The sequence below is a fragment of the Oryctolagus cuniculus genome, chromosome 17, assembly GCF_051225735.1.
Source record: "Oryctolagus cuniculus isolate XC-2025 breed Fujian yellow rabbit chromosome 17, ASM5122573v1, whole genome shotgun sequence".
Classification (NCBI taxonomy): Eukaryota; Metazoa; Chordata; class Mammalia; order Lagomorpha; family Leporidae; genus Oryctolagus; species Oryctolagus cuniculus.
In genome coordinates, this window is record NC_142883.1 from 69,431,265 (window position 1) to 69,448,627 (window position 17,363).

Here is a 17,363-nt window from a genome sequence, read left to right on the forward strand (position 1 = left end):
TTGGATGCATAGGACACACAAACATACACACAGAAAACATGCAAATGCTGTTTGAGAAAAAAATCGTAGTATTTTAATTTGATAAAGGACAATCAAGAGGGAATAAATAAAATTAAAATTAACTGATTAGAAGTTATACTGTTTATTTCTGCTGTGTTTGAGGTACCCAGGCATTTTGTGCTGATACGTAATTTCAAACAATATGTGAGTACAAAAAAAAATTGGCTTCCCTGACAATTTACCCCAATTTTTCACCCATGATTGAATAAATATGCATCTCTTTTCCTTAAATCATTATCGACTTTATTTTTTAAACTGAGTTTTAAAAAAACATTTAATTATTTAAAAAAATCCAGAAAGTGGGAGACAGATCTTCTATCTGCTGCTTCATTCCCCAGATCTCTGCAATGGCCAGGAGCTTCATCTGGGTCTCCCATAAGGGTGGCACAGGACCAAACAACTTGGGTAGTCTTTTGCTGTTTTTCCCATGTTATTAGCATGGGGCTGGAAAAGAAGTGGAGCAGCCAGTACTCGAACTGGTACCCATATGGGATGCTAGCATCACAGGCAGCAGCTTAGCCATCCATACCATGCATTTTATTGCATGGTATATATATATATAATATATATTTTTGTCAATCTTGATTGAGAATATGAACATCAAATAGGAAGAATCAGTGGGAGAGAATAAAAAAAACTGTTATTAGTGAGAAAAAGAGTCCTTAGTTCAAATATAAGTAACAATTCATTGTAGGCTATCTGCCGGTACTCATTCTCAGGTTAAGACTATTTCCTGCCAGCTGCAGTGGCCATTGGAGGGTGAACCAATGGTAAAGGAAGACCTTTCTCCCTGTCTCTCTCACTGTCCACTCTGCCTGTCAAAAAAAAAAAGACTATTTCCTTATATAATTACATTTTGTTTCCCTTACTGTAAATGTATGTGTAATTTAATTTTCATACTTTTGATTCACATATTTTTAGATCATATGGCTTCTCACTATGTTCTTAGAATTAAGTAAACAAATATTAAATATCTATTATTAAACCAAATTATTCATATTATCTTTTTCCTTGATATATTATTTTTATTGGCACTATTTTGGTAGATATTTTTACATCATTAAGTATGAGTAGTTTTGTCTATTTACAGTCTTATTTGATTTTGACTTCATGCAATGCTTACCACACAAAATGAGTTGAGAATTATTAGTTTTTCTTCCAATTTTTTAGTAGGTATTTATAATTACTATTTTAATTAGCAGGCTATCTAGACAAATATCCACATTTTTCTCCTCATATTTATTTAAGTATTGAGTTAAATCTACTTCTTCAGTACATTGACTGAAACTACTGACACTCTCTTCCATTCTCTTATTTGTTTTGCATACAATTAGTGTTTTGGGGCCTCCACCTGTGACACCAGCATCCCTTAAGGAAAACTGAGTCCTGGCAGCTCCACTTTCTTTTTATACAGATAAGAGGCAGACAGAGAGAGAGAGGTCTTCCATCTGATGGTTCACTCCCCCAATGGCCGCAACAGCCAGAGCTGTACCGATCTAAAGCCAGGAGCCAGGAGCCAGGAGCTTCTTCCAGGTCTCCCACACAGGTGCAGGGGCCCAATGACTTGGGCCATCTTCTACTGCTTTCCCAGGCCATAGCAGAGAGCTGGATTGGAAGAGGAGCAGACGGGACTAGAACCGGTGGCCATATGGGATGCCGGCACTTCAGGCCAGGGTGTTAACCCACTGCGCCACAGTGCTGGCCCCATGGCTGCTCCACTTTCAATCCAGTTCCCTGCTAATGTGCCTAGGAAAGAACTGCTTGGGCCCCTGAACTCACATGGGAAACCTGGAAGAAGCTCTTAGCTTCAGCCTGGCACTGCTCTGGCTGTTGCAGCCATCTGGGGATTGAACCAGCAGATGGGTTATCTCTCTGTCTCCCCTCACTCTGTAATTCTGTCCTTCAAATAAGTTAAAATAAATATTTTAAGAAATCAGTGATGTGGGCGCCAATGCTGTGGTGTAGCAAGTAAAGCTGCTGCCTGCAGTGCCAGCATCCCATATGGGTGCTGGTTTAAGTCCTGGCTGCTCCACTTCCAATTCAGTTCTCTGCTTATTGCCTGGGAAAGCAGTAGAGGATGGCCTAAGTCCTTGGGGCCCTGCACCCATGTGGGAGAACAAGAAAAAAATCCTGGCTCCTGGCTTTGGATCAGCTCAGCTTTGGCCATTAAGGTCACCTGGGGAGTAAACCAACGGATGGAAGACCTTTCTCTCTCTTTCTCTCTCTCTCGCTTTCTCTCTCTCTCTCTCTCTGCGTCTCTATAATTCTGTCTTTCAAATAAATAAATAAATCTTAAAAAAAGAGAAATAATTGAAAATGAGTCTTCCCTCTGCTTCTGATCTAGCTTCCTGCTAATGTGTATCCTAGGAGACATCAAATGATGGTTCAAGTGCCTGGCTCCCCTGCCACCCATTGCGAAACCTGGACAGAGTACCTATCTTCTGGCTTTAGCCTACCCCAGCCCTCATTATTACAGGCATTTGGGGAGTGAACTAAATGATTGAAGATATTTCTATCTGTGATTATACATTTCAAATAAAAATAAGTAAATGCACTTTAAAAAGATACTTCAAAATCAGTATCTCTATGAAAAGTGTATTACTCTATCCTATCAGATGGTGCTATGAAATATGAAATGCAACTATATAGACCAAACCATGGATATATACATACTCACATTTATCTCCATATATATATATATATATATATATACATATATATATTTGTTTGTGTATGTGTTTGGGTATGAGGTTATAATTACATACCTCAAACTCCAATCCAGCATATGAGGTTCACACCAGAAGTATTAAATGATGAATAGAATTTATTAAGCATATCCTTAGTAAGATTTTGTTCTCTTAATTGAATCTTAGTAATTTTTCTGAAGGAATTCCTTCAGTTATTATAAGATTATCATACTTGATTTTAAAACTTAAATTTTATTTTTGTCTGACACTTAAAATTGTACAGTAATTGTGCATATTTCTGGGGCACAGCATGTTATTTTAATGTAGGAATATATGCAATCAACTCAGGTTAATTAACATATACATCACCTTAGATAATATTCAAAAACCTCATTAGCTATTTCAAAATACACAAACTACTAGTTAACTCTAGTTGTGTTTTGATATTGAAGTAACACCTTGACAGTAGGGACTCCATTTTGGAGCACTTGAGACTTCATTCTGGGAAGGTACCCCCCCCCCACACTGTGAGACTCAGGTCTGAAACTATGATCTAAAACAGTTGGACAATAGCAGTCCACTACATCACACTTGGCAGAGCATAGAAACCCCCTAGCATGATCGCTCAAGCTTGGAAGTGGATAGGATACACCTGGGTTAATGATAAAAATGTAATTTGTCTATGGCCTACAAATGATTAAAACCAATACCTGGATTAATGTCAAGATTATAATTGGAATTGTTAAGATTGTAACTGGTATTTTCAAGATTATAATTGATACTAGTTTTGCATAGGTTTTAGGTCAGCTTGACCCTGGTAACCATGTATTCCCCCCTGTTCCTAGCAACCATGAATTCCCCTCCCGATTTTGTGGTTTTTGCCTTTATAAACCCTGTTGCTTTGGGCTTCAGGGTCGAGAGTTCTTTAGGGCATGAGCCCACTCTCCATCGCCGGCAATAAAGGACCATCAAATTTGATCAATATGTGGTGCTCCTTTGTTTACACTCGCTCAGGTACAACAATATAATGTAAAACCAAAACTCATCTTTCTATCTCCCTTTAACTTTTTAAAAAAGATTTATTTATTTATTTGTAAGTTAGAGTTACACAGAGAGAGAAGGGGAGGCAGAGAGAGAGAGAGAGAGTCTTCCATCCTCTGGGTCACTCCCCAAATAGCCACAATGGCTGGGGCTGTACCAGGCAGAAGCCAGGAGACAGGAGCATCCTCTGGGTCTCCCACATGGGTACAGGGGCCCAAGGACTTGGGCCATCTTCTACTGCTTTTGCAGGCCATAAGCAGAAAGCTGTGTGGGAAGTGGAGCAACAGGGCTTGAACCAGTGCCTATATGGGACGCCAGCACTGCAGGTGGCAGCTTTACCTGCTATGCCACTGCTCTGGCCCCCTCCCTGTAACTTTTAGTGTTAATCAATGTCTCAAACTTTTCTCCTTTTCCACTACCCTTACCAGCTTGTGGTAACTGCTCTTCTACTCTCTACTTCTCTATGAGGGCAACTTTTTTAGATTCCATATAAGAGTGACATATCATAGTAAATCTGTCTTTCTGTGCCTGGATTAACATAATATTCTCTAATAACATTGCTGTGAATGACAGAATTTCATTAGTTTCATGGCTTCAAAGTAGTCCATATGTTTTATTTTACGTGGATTTTTCTTTATCCATTCATCCAATAATGGATACTTAGGTTGATTAAGTCTTGGCTATTTTGAATAACGCTGCACTGAACTCTGAAGTGCAGAAATCCATTTGACATAATGACTTCTCTTGTTTTGGATATATACAACAGTATTTCTAAATCCCTAAAAACAGTATTTCTATTTGTATTTTTTCAGTAACTTCTGTCCTGTTTTTCATAATGGATATACTAATTTATATTTCAACCAACAGGTTGCAATGGTTCCCTTTTCTCCATTCCTAATCAATGTCTTTTAATTTCTCATGGTAGATTTTATTTGTATTTCCATGATAGTGATGTCGGGTATTTTTTTCATGTATCTCTTGGTCATCTGTGTCTTAAGAACTATATATTGAAGGTTTTTTTAAAATCATTTTTACATCTTGCATTTTGTATGTTGTCATTCACTTGTTTCAATTATATATTTTGGATAACACCCCCTTATCAGATGTATGGTTTGCAAATACATCTTCCCATTCTGAAGGTGGTCTCTTGGCTCTGTTTTATTTGTTGTGTAAAGGCTTTTTTAATTTCATGTAGGCTTATTTATCTGTATTGGCTTTTGTTGTCTGTCTTTTGGGGTGCTATAAAAATGCTTACTTAGACTAAAGTCTAAGGCTTACCTTTATAACATTTATGTATTTGAAAGGAGAACTGAAAGAAGTGGGGTAGGCTGAAATCAGGAGCCTGGAACTCCATCCAGACCTCCCACATGGGTGGCAGACTCAAGTACTTGCGTGATCATCCAGCACTTACCAGAAATATTAGCAGGAAGTTGGATCACAAGACTAGCTAGGATTTAAACTGACACTCTCAAATAGTTGCTTAACCCACTGCCCTTCTTTTTGTTTTCTTCTAGTATGTTTGTAATTTCACATCTTATACTTATCTGGAACACTTTAATTTTGTACATGTTGAGAAGAGGCTAATTTCATTCTCCTGCATGTCAATATCATTTTCTCAGCACCATTTATTAAGAGTTTGTATTTTCCACATTATGTGTACTTTGCACCTTTGTTACAAGTTAGCTTGTGGTATATGCATAGGCTTACTTTCTATTGTTTTCTCTATTCTGTTCCACTTTTTCATGTAACTGCTTTTATCTAATTCCATGTAGGTTATGTTACTAAACTTTGCAGTATATTTTTGTTAGGTAGTTTGATGCTTTCAGAGCTATTCTTTTTTAAATTGATGTGTTTGCCTGAAGTCTTTTGTACTTTCATAATATTTAAGAATTTTTTAAAGATTTATTTTATTTATTTGAAAGACAGAGTTACAGAGAGAGGCAGAGAAAGAGAGAGAGAGAGAGAGAGAGAGAGGTCATCCATCTGCTCCCTGGATGGCCACAATGGCCAGAGCTGCACTGATCCAAAGCCAGGAGCCAGGAGCTTCTTGTGGGCCTCCCACATGGGTGCAGGGGCCCAAGGACTTGGGCCATCCTCCACTGCTTCCCCAGATGCATTAGCAGGGAGCTGGATTGGAAATAGAGCAGCCAGGACTAGAACCAGCACCCACATGGGATGGCGGTGCTGCTGGCCAAGCCTTTAATCCACTGCACCACAGTGCCAGCCCCCATATTTTAGAATTTTTAAAAAAATCTCTAAGAAGAATGTCATTGGCATTTTAATGGAGATTACATTGGATCCACAGATTGTTTTGCATAGCATGGTCATTTTAACTATGTTAATTATAATCCATGAATACAAAGTTTGTTGGTGCCCTCTTATATTTCAATTATTTATAGTTTTCTTTTCTTTTTTTTAACTTTTATTTAATGAATATAAATTTCCAAAGTACAGAATATGGATTACAATGGCTTCCCCCCCAAAACGTCCCTCCAACCCGCAACCCTCCCCTTATCCACTCCCTCTCCCCTTCCATACACATCAAGTTTCATTTTCGATTCTCTTTATATACAGAAGATCAGTTTAGCATACATTAAGTAAAGATTTCAACAGTTTGCTCCCACACAGAAACATAAAGTGAAAAATACTGTTTGAGTACTAGTTATAGCATTAAATCTCAATGTACAGCACACTAAGGACAAAGATCCTACGTGAGGAGTAAGTGCACAGTGACTCCTGTTGTTGACTTAACAAATTGACACTCTTGTTTATGGCATCAGTAATCACTCTAGGCTCTTGTCATGAGCTGCCAAGGCTATGGAAGCCCCCTGAGTTCACTGACTCTGATCATATTTAGACAAGGCCATGGTCAAAGTGGAAGTTCTCTCCTCCCTTCAGAGAAAGGTACCTCCTTCTTTGAAGACCTGTTCTTTCCACTGGGGTCTCACTCGCGGAGATCTTTCATTTAGGTTTTTTTCCCCCCAGAGTGTCTTGGCTTTCCATGCCTGAAATACTCTCATGGGCTCTTCAGCCAGATCCACATGCCGTAAGGGCTGATTCTGAGGCCAGAGTGCTGTTAGGACTGTCGCTCCCCATCTTCGTGGAGAAACGACACAGGACCCTGCGCTGTTCTTTTGTCTGCTCGGCCCTTCCCGGGTTTGCTGCTGGTTCTTCCTGGGTTGGCTACCGTCCCTTCCACCTCCGTGGAAGGATGGTTCCCCCTGCCACATTCCCCACTTCCGCGGGGGAGCGGCACAGCGCCGGCCGGCTCTCTCGGGGGCTGCACAGGTGTTCCTTCAGCTAGATGTTCCCCTTAGATGTTCCTGGTGCATGCTGTCTCTCTCCTCCCTTATAGTCCTCTTCCGCCAATCCCAACTTTGCTGCCCACACGCCGAGTACGCTGCTCTCCTCCAATCAGGAGCAGGATCAGCTCCTGGAGGTCATCACTCAAGTTGGCAAGAGGCAGCTGCGTAGAAGCTGTTTTCTCCTCTCCCAGCGCCATATTGTGGGAGAGCAGATGCATAGAATAAGTCTTAATTCCAGTAACTTAGTCTAGTCTGGGTTGCTCCCCACAAGGACATTTGCCATTCTATGGGTCTGCTGTGTATCTCACTTCCCATGTTGGATCATTCTCTCCCTTTTTGATTCTATCAGCTAGTATTTGCAGACACTATTCTTGTTTATGTGATCCCTTTGGTTCTTAGTCCTATCATTACGATCAATTGTGAACAGAAATTGATCACTGGGACTAGTGAGATGGCATTGGTACATATTTATAGTTTTCATTGTAAATACATGTCATATCCTTTGTTGATTCCTAGATATCTTACTTTTGTGTAACTGCTATAAATGCAATGCAATTTTGTTGGTTTTTCTCTAACAATTCACTATTGGAATATAAAACAGTTCCTGACTTTGTCCTAAAAATTCACTGAATTTGATAATTCTAATAGCTTTATGGTGGATTCTTCTGATGTAATATCCTATTGTCTACAAAGAGTAGAAATTTGAACACTCTCTTTTTTAATAAAGATGTATTTATTTATTTCAAAGAGTTAGAAGGAGAAACACAGAGAGATCTTTCATCCACTGGTTCACTCTCCCAATTGCTGCAATGGGCCAGGGCTCAACCAGGCTGACGCCAGGAGTTTAATCTTTGTTTCCCACATGGGTGCAGGGGCCCAAGTACTTGGTCCATGTTCCAGTGCTTTCCCAGTCCCAATAGTAGGCAGCTGCATCAGAAGTGGAACTGTCAGGATTCAAGCCAATGCCTATATTGGATTCCAGGTCTACAGATGGCAGCTTAACCTACTGCTCCACAGCGTCAGACCCAACTTTCTTCTTTCCAGCTTGGATGTCCTTCAGCCCCATCTCTTGTCTGACAGCTCTATCCAGCACTTCCAGTACCATGCAGACTGACAGTGCACATCCTTGTCTAGCTCTAGATTTTAGAAGGCTTTCATCTTTTCCCCATTCAATATGTTAGTCACAGGTTTGCTATATATGGCCTTTATTATCTCAACCCTATTCCTTATATACTGGATTCTAATTCCTCAAGCTTTGAAGGCTCTTTGAGGATGTAAGGTAAACATGGTAAGAAGGGAAGTCTATTCTGGGTTGTTTTTGTTTGGTGGTTCCAATGTAATCACAGAGCTTTATAATGGAGAAGAGGGGAGAGGAGCCAGAGAAGGAGCTATGATGAAGGAAGCAGAAGTCAGAATGATGCCTTGCCTGGCTTTGAAGCTCAATGACGATCATGAGCCAAGATTGGTGTCCACCTTCTTGAATCTGTACAAGGCAGGGATAATCCTTCAGTGAAAGTTCCAGGTGGAAAACAACTCTAATGACAGTAATTTTAGAAATATGAATTTGTACTGTGAAAGCTAAGTTTGTGAGAGTGAATATATTTGGAATGAGAAATAGTATATAAATAAATAAAGATAAGGAGGAATACAGGACTAAAATACATGTTTTAACTTTTTAATTGTGGTTTATTGATTTTAGATATCAGTTTAATTATGTATTTTTGTTTCTTTTATGTTTGTGAACTTATACATGATTTCTCACATTAAAAAATTACTGTTTTGATATCTTTTATGACAATTTACATTATTTTGTAATTTCTTGAAATAATGCATTTGATATTATAAATTTCCCTGAGCAGCACTTTGGCAAATATATAAAATATATTTTAAAATTTAACTATAAAGGTGTATTGTATAAGCATACTTCAAATAATTTAACAGCAAACGGAATTTTGAAATCCATGTATACAACAGATATTTGAAAATTTTCATGATATATTCATGCTGTGAAAAATTTTATTTATGGATTTCAAAACACATCTTTAATTCCATTCTTCCATGAACTATCTGAAGTACAATCATATATGTGCCTTATATTTCTGCTATAATTTCAATATTGCATGCTGATCAGTGATACACAAAATTTGTTTCAGGGAACTATACGTTGTTTTCTTAGTACTTGAAGATGAACTAGTTGAGTCTTATTTTATAAACCTTTTTACCAGTTTTGATCTGTTCATTTGTGGTCAGTACATGTTAAATTTATCTGTCATAGTACTGTTTTTATATCAAATTGTATTCATCAAATTAGTTCTTGTGAATCATGAGAATGCTAAGAAGTATATAAAAACTCAACTATTTTATCTTATTGGTGGACTCTAACTTTATGAATAAGGTAGCACTCTTTGTACCTTTTGTATCAGTTATACTGAATTACATTTTGAGATGTATATCAGTACAGTGGCTTGTTGTAATCATCTTAGTCATTTATTTAAAAAACACCCAAGTTGGGGCAGCATTGTGGCACACTGGGCTAATACATCATATTATTCTAATTCTTATTTCTAAATAGATAAAAGCCAACAAAAATCTATTTATACTTAACATGTTACCAAGCAAAGCAGTATACCAACATCCTCCTTTAAGTATGAATTATCCTTGGTATTTTGTTATCTTGAATCTTATCACCTGTGATAACCTAATCTTTCTATATGACCCAGACATTGAAACTGGAGTGTGTGAGTGTGTGGAGTGAACTCTGTATTTTGGGGGTTGGGTACAACTGCTTTACTCAAATGATCCAGGCCACAATACAAAGAAATGATGACAGCAGAGAATGACTACTTTATGCTGCAACACCTGAGTTCAAACTCAGGAACAGCCATATTCTAGCTTTTCCTTCTTGGGCAGTGTTTACTCCAGCAAACTGCACTTAAATGATGAAATCCAATGCGTAGTTGGACTACTTTTTTCTGCAGTCCACTATCCTATCACAGCAGCACTGCCTTAAAGAAAGCTTTCCAGGTGATTTGCCCAGCCTACCTTGAAGGATCTCATCAAATAATAAAGCTTTTATACATTTTTTCTTAGAAGTGGACTCATTTCTGGCACCATTATCCTCATAAAAATGTTCTTGATCTTAGCTTTAAATTTTCTTTAATATTTCTACTGCTTCTTATCATTCAAGGTGCCAGAAATTATTTATACTTAACCATCCCCTCTAACAGAGGTCAAACAAATGCTTTTAAACAACTACTCTTCATTCAAAATGCACACCAGTAGAAAGCAATCAATAACGTAATTTTATTGATTTGCTAACAACCTAAAAATGACTCCCAGTGACAAGGAAAAGAACTAGTCATTGGTTTGACTTAGATTCATTTTTTCAATGACTTCTAATTAGAAGTTACATCTCCAAGCTCCTGTTCAGACAGACCGGTGGTTCTGCCGGGGATCGACACGCAGACGGACTTTGGCGAAGCCTGGGAGGACAAAGTGGAGAAGCCAACAGCCTCGGTGGAGAAAAGAAAACGGCGGCGCTGACCGGGCTGGGTGGCGGAATGGCGGCAGGTGTGAGGCAGTGCGCAGCCACTGCCGGTCAGGGCGCCCCCTCGCTTCGCCAGGCTCCAGGTGGTGACGTGAGTAGCCTGGCCCACTAAGCAGAGCGCCCGGTGCTGCCGCCACCCCCGTAACAAAAGTACAAAGGTGGGGTCCAGCCTCTGCCTCGGCCCCGCATCACCCGCTTCCAGATTTACCTCAGGATTCAGCACCAACGCGGCCTTCAGACAGCGCCCATGACTGCGGCCGGCGACGATCAGCCAAGCAGGGCTCGCGCAGTAGGCGGCTGAGGGGAGGATCCAGAAGCAGAGAGGAGGACCGGCCCGGGAGTGCTGCCGGGGTCACTGGGAGGGAAGCTTGTTGATTGGTGAGAGCAAGGTCAGAGGTTATGACCCCGGTGCCGTCACCGCCCCAGCACCACACCCTTGTAGATGGCTTCTCTGCACCTACTCTAGAGCATTGCTAGCTATGACCGGAAGTTGAATTGCTGCAGTTAATGTAAAGCCTCCGTTCATTCCCTGACCGCAGCTGATTCTTTGAGTTACTGATGCAACAATGTTCTCTACATTTAGGGGCCTTTTTTTTTTTTCTCACCTGTATCTGTAATGGGCATAAAGTATAAGAGAATAATTTCTCAAATATCAAAATTTTGGGTAAACGCTTTTCTTTGAGCATAACAGCATCAACATACGTAGTTTTTGATGATATACTCTCTATTCCGCTCATAAAGCCCAACCAACTCTCAGCAGCTAAGCCACCATCAACATTTCCTCGACTCCTTGATCACCTGGATCAAGGATCACCTGGGTTGTGTCTGACTTCCTGTGTTGTTTTAATTATATTGATAGAGCACTCAGGATTATAAAATAATTCAGAAATGCACTGGGAAAGTTACAGAAGTTTTATTCCAGACAAAAGTATACAAATCATTTTTCAAACTGCTTTCAGTTTTAATCCCTGCACAAAAATATAAAACAGCAGTTTTTCCTTCAGGTATATTGGATGCTCTTATTAAAATTATTTGTTCATTTGGGGCCGGCACCGTGGCTCACTTGGTTAATACTCTGCCTGCGGTGATGGCATCCCATATAAGTGCCGGTTCTGGTCCTGGTTGCTCCTCCTCCAATCCAGCTGTCTGCTGTGGCTTGGGGAGGCAGTGGAGGATGGTCCAGGTGCTTGGGCCCTGCACCCGCATGGGAGACCAGGAGGAAGCGCCTGGCTCCTGGCTTTGGATCAGCGCAGCTCCAGCCGTAGCGGCCATTTGGGGAGTGAACCAATGGAAGGAAGACCTTTCTCTATGTCTCTCTCTCTCTCACTGTCCATAACTCTACCTGGCAAATAAATAAAATTTATAAAAAAATTTGTTCATTTTTTTTATTTCTATGGCTATTTTAAAGTCAATGATAACAACACAACTGCAAAATGAATGCACTTAAAAACACAAAAGATACATTTCCATGACAAAAAGTATTCAATGATCATGAAAAATCTGTACACTTTAACAAGGATGAGCGAATGAAAGACATTATGAAAAAGTCAGTGTCTTCAAATATATGCCTAGCGAAAACGCTCTCCTAAATAGTAAAGCCATTATTTAAGAACATGTACTTTTACATAGCTGGACACCAGCTCCAATAAAATTGGGGGGAGAAGGATAAGAAAAGATGGCTAAGTCTCCCCAGGATTTCTTTTTCTTTATGAAAAAGTTTATTTACAGAGGCCCTCCCTCTGTCATTCCAGAAGTTCCCTTTCAATCAAACTGGACGTCTTCACTTTTCTATGAAGCTTTTATTTAATAAATATAAATTTCATAGGTACAGCTTTTGGAATATAGCAGTTCTTCCCCTTAAATTGGCCCTTCCACCCCCACTCCCATCCCACCTTCTACTCCCTCTCCCATCCCATTCTTCATTAAGACTCATTTTTAATTATTTTTATGCAGAAGATCAACTCTATACTAAGTAAATATTTCAACAGTTTGCACCCACCCTGCCACCCACACACAACATATAAAGCACCATCTGAAGACAAGTTTTACTGTTAATTCTCGTAGTACAACTCATTAAGGACAGAGGTCCAATATGAGGAGCAAGTGCACAGTGACTCCTGTTTTGATTTAACAATTGACACTCTTATTTACGTCAGTGATCACCCGAGGCTCTTGTCATGGGCTGCCAAGGCTATGGAAGCCTTTTGAGTCCACAAACTCTGACATTATTTCAACAGGGCCATAATCAAAGTGGAAGTTCTCTCCTCCCTTCTGAGAAAGGTACCTCCTTCTTTGAGGGTCCCTTCTTTCCACTCTCCCCAGGATTTCTAGATAAAAACATGTTCACAACTACACTTTTAAAACAAGCACTTGATTCCAAATCAAATGACCATTACCAACAGATGACAACGATATGAAGCTGTTTCCTAGACAGAAACCTGATGAAGCATTTTTTAGTATCAGCTTAACAATCATTTAAGTAAAATGCAGTGGTACCACCCAGCCTACTCCCAGCCACTGGGAGCAGTACTTTCCCTGAAACTGTCCTTCATGTCGCTAAAACATCCTCAATTATCTGGAGTGATGCCATACTTGCATTATTTGAACTGCTTGTTTTCAGATGTGTAGAATTATTGGAGCTGAGATTTTTTTAATCAATATTTGTAACTTAGCAGAGAAATAAAAATCCATTTACTATACAATGCTTGGGTTTCCTTAAGCAAATCTGAGTAATGATTATAATAATAATGCTGATGGTAGTTATACCTTCAAATTTTACCCTTTAAAAATATGTAATCCGTGTTAACATTAATTGTCAGGTTACAGTGTATACTTTATTATCAAGGCATGACTATTTACATGCCTTCCAAGGGAAACAAAGTCATAATGGCATTTCCTGCCAGTTTTATCACTGATAAGCTATAACAAAATTCACATAATGAGTACATTAAGTACGTGATATTAAGCAAAAAAAAAATAAAACCATTATAATTTTGCTAAAAAACACATTAAAAAGTGAGTGGTTAGATGAGCATGCTGTAGATCCCAAAGTTTATACTGTGATTCTGAACTGGCTTTTCAAAACAGAAGTTGTCTACATACAAGTTCTGTGATTATTTCTTATACTAGAAAGATCCAAAGCAAATGTTGTAAGCTCAGCCCCCTTTTGTCAAAGATAAATATTCAGATAAACTGGAACTCCCATTTACTAAAGTGCATCTGCTACCCATGCCTGCTGTAGCCCTGAAACACAGAGCTTTCCAGGAAAGTGGCAGTCACACATGCTTATTTCACTCACTCACTGTCTATGCTAAGAATCACACACAACATTGGAGATCTTAAACCAAATACTTTGTACAGTGAACTATAGAAAAACAATCCTTAATAGACCTTGAAGATCTTGAGAGAGTCAAGACGATCTCATTAACTTTAAATACTGAAAATGTAAAGGGTTCATACAAACTAAGAGTTGTGGTAAATGTATACTTTCTAATATTTACTTGCTGTGCTATTAAGAATCTCTGTGAGAGAAGCAGATATCCCCTCCCAGCCCTGCCCAGGTCTTTGGTCAACTGATTCAAAAGCAAAAGTTGCAGGGCTGTAAGATTTCATGAAATTTGTGTTTTATTTAAAAGCTAAATTACTTATTAACTTGCATTATTATTGCACTCATATATTGCCTGGAATATGCCTCCAGCAACTCAGAAATATTGATTGCAACAAAAATAAGGTAAATAGGTCAGAGCTAGTGATATAGTGCAGTGGGTTAATGCTATGGGCTGAAGTGCCAGCATCCCACATGGGCGCCGGTTCAAGACCCGGCTGCTCCACTTCTTATCCAGCTCTCTGCTGTGGCCTGGGAAAGCAGTAGTAGATTGCCCAAGACCTTGGGCCCCTGCACCCATGTGGGAAACCCAGAAGAAGCTTCTGGCTCCAGGCTTTGGATTGGTGCAGCTCTGGCCAATGCGACCAATTGGGGAGTGAATCATCGGATGGAAGACCTCTCTCTCTCTCTCTCTCTCTCTCTCTCTCTGCCTCTCCTCTCCTGTGTAACTTCGACTTTCAAATAAATAAATAAATAAATCTTTTAAAAAAAGGTAAATAGGTCTACAAAGCATTTTATTTCTTTATAAGGGACTTTCATAGAGAAAATAAAATAACTGCAATTCAAATCATATTTATATACTTAACAATGGTTTAAACCTTATATAAAATTTATGTCTAACATTTACCACTATAAATCTCTAAGGAGTCAGAAAACAATTTATAGGACACAATGTCTTGACTATGGTTTCATTCCACTTTCAAAGCACTCTGAGACAAAACAACATTTTCCCAAGAGTTAAAGAAAAATAGATATTATAAAAGGGATCCTTTTAAATGACTGAATACATCATTTCTGTTACTGATAGAAACAGGTTATACTTTTCCCCCACCACTCTGATTAAAGGAATAATTCTTTCAACTAAAAAATGCTACATATTCAAGACTACAGGAATTATCAGTAGGCATTCTTTCTCCGTATCTGTTATTTGTCTCTAAAACATGTCAAGTAAACTTTTAAAGACTCAGGGAGGGGCAGCTTTATGATTTTCTCAGTAAATTCTGAGGAGACCCTTCTGGCTTCATGGTTTTGCTGTGGTCTTTCCCCTCCTCTTATTTGTGATTCTCACTGTCTAGAGGCTGAGAAAGAAGCTGATTACCCACAAAGACCTACATGTTAATTCTGTCTCATTCTCTTTTCATTTTGGATAGACCCTTTTGAGAAATCCCTTTGGCCTGTGTCTCATCATTTATGAAATTTCTAAGTGCAGTGAATATAAATACAGGACAAGTCCTGCAGGTTCCTCAGGGCACAGGGCCGGGGAGGGGGCATCCCACAGAATCAGGTTTGCTGTAATCATTCTTTCTTGCCTGCACAAATGGAGCAAATAAAACAGCAAGGATATTTTTACTTTCCCAAGTGTTTTGTTCAGTTTGCATAATCTGTGTTAACTGATCTTCTACAGGAATGACTAGTAGGCCTCCCATGTTCAGTAAAATTTTCACGTAGCTTTCATTGTCTTTCTAGACTCCAGCAACACAATAATTTGATCATACTGATAACTGTCAGATGCTCTCTGGAGGCAATTACCAACCACAAATGCAAGATCACACAACTCAAACTTATCAAAGCTATCATTATGTTTGAGGAAGCTCTCCCGTTTTCCCCTGGCATATTCCACCACATCTGAATGAAGCTCAATCTCATGATTTCTTGGACAGGCAGAGTGGTAGAGAAGGGGAGAGGGGAGAGAGAGAGAGAGAGAGAGAGAGAGAGAGAGAGAGAGAGAGAATATGAAGAGAGGAGAGGAGAGGAGAGGAGAGGAGAGGAGAGGAGAGAAGAAGGAGATGGAGGAGGAGGAGGGGAAGGAGAGGAGAGAGGAGGAAAAGAAGAAGAGAGAAAAGAAGAGAATGAGAATGAGAATGAGAATGGGAATGAGAATGAATCTTCTTTTCATTTTCATTCCCCAAATACCCTCAATAGCTTCAGCTGGGCCAAGCCAAAGCCAGGAGGCAGAAACTCCATCCAGGCCTCCTATGTATGTGGCAGAAACCCATCTAGTTGACCCAATATCTGCTTCCTCACAAGCTAATTATCAGGAAGGTGGATTGGTGTGTGCATTCTAAGTGTCAGCTTAACCTAAAGTGCTACAACAGTCACGCTAAGATAACAATTCTGTGGATAAATATTAATGTTAAAATTAGCCAGGCATTACTAGCAGGAATTGAACATGGATAATTAACAGGCAAGTGCTAGTATGCCCCCTCATAGGTATTTGTTTAAATTGTAATATCTTTTCTTAATTTCTCTAGCTTTCTGACTGCCATCTATTCATTAATCTAAAGGGAACATTTTAAGAAATGTCTTTAAAATTGCTTTCTCTACACTTTCATTTATTGTAGGAAAAGAAAAAAAGTAAATTTGTACTGAAGTAAAAATTACACTGCTGTTTTGGTCTAGATGAATTATAATCAATGGTATCTTCTAATAGAACAGATAAGAGGAACAAACATCATTTTAGACTAAAAAATTATAGTCTGCAAGATATCTATATGGCTTGGTAAATATTTCTCAAAGTTATACTCCTGAAGTAATGTTAGGATTGTGCTGAGGTGAGGCTGGTCAGACACTGGGAAGTCTTTTCCTTAATACTAGAGACTTCATGCACCATTTGTTGGAGACTGAAGTACCATAAGTTACAACCTGGGTAAGAGAAAAGGAGGGTGATTGATAATAATTATGCTTACTAAATAAAATAGAAAAACATTATTTCTATTAAGAATAAACCTGACTGAGTATAATAGATCATTGAACTCATGGGCTTATCTAAATCATATTTATTTTTCTTTGTAACAATCTCACCAAACTATATGATCTCGGGCTAATATGGTAGTCTGAGAGTGTAAGCAGTGACATGTCCTGACAATGTGTCATATTCTCCATATTCTTACCTCATAGATACATAATAGCTGCTGTATAACCAACACACTATCTGTGTTTCAGGAAGGAATAAGGAAAATGATTTTGCAGCTAAAGCTTCCTCCTTTATAATGAGCATTCTAAAAAATGCTCAATGACTTCCACTTTCATCTTATTTTTCAAGAGAATACATCACAACAGATATTTTTCTTCATGTATTGTGAACTACAGTAAGAGTTATTAATCAAGATATGCTAACA

The 17,363-nt window shown here is 39.0% G+C and overlaps 1 pseudogene; it reads right to left on the minus strand.

Annotated features, from left to right (window-relative positions):
* Window positions 1-15,168: 15,168 nt before the first annotated feature.
* LOC138847850 (protein-L-isoaspartate O-methyltransferase domain-containing protein 1 pseudogene) lies at window positions 15,169-17,242 on the minus strand (annotated as a pseudogene).
* Between the last annotated feature and the right edge of the window lie 121 nt (window positions 17,243-17,363).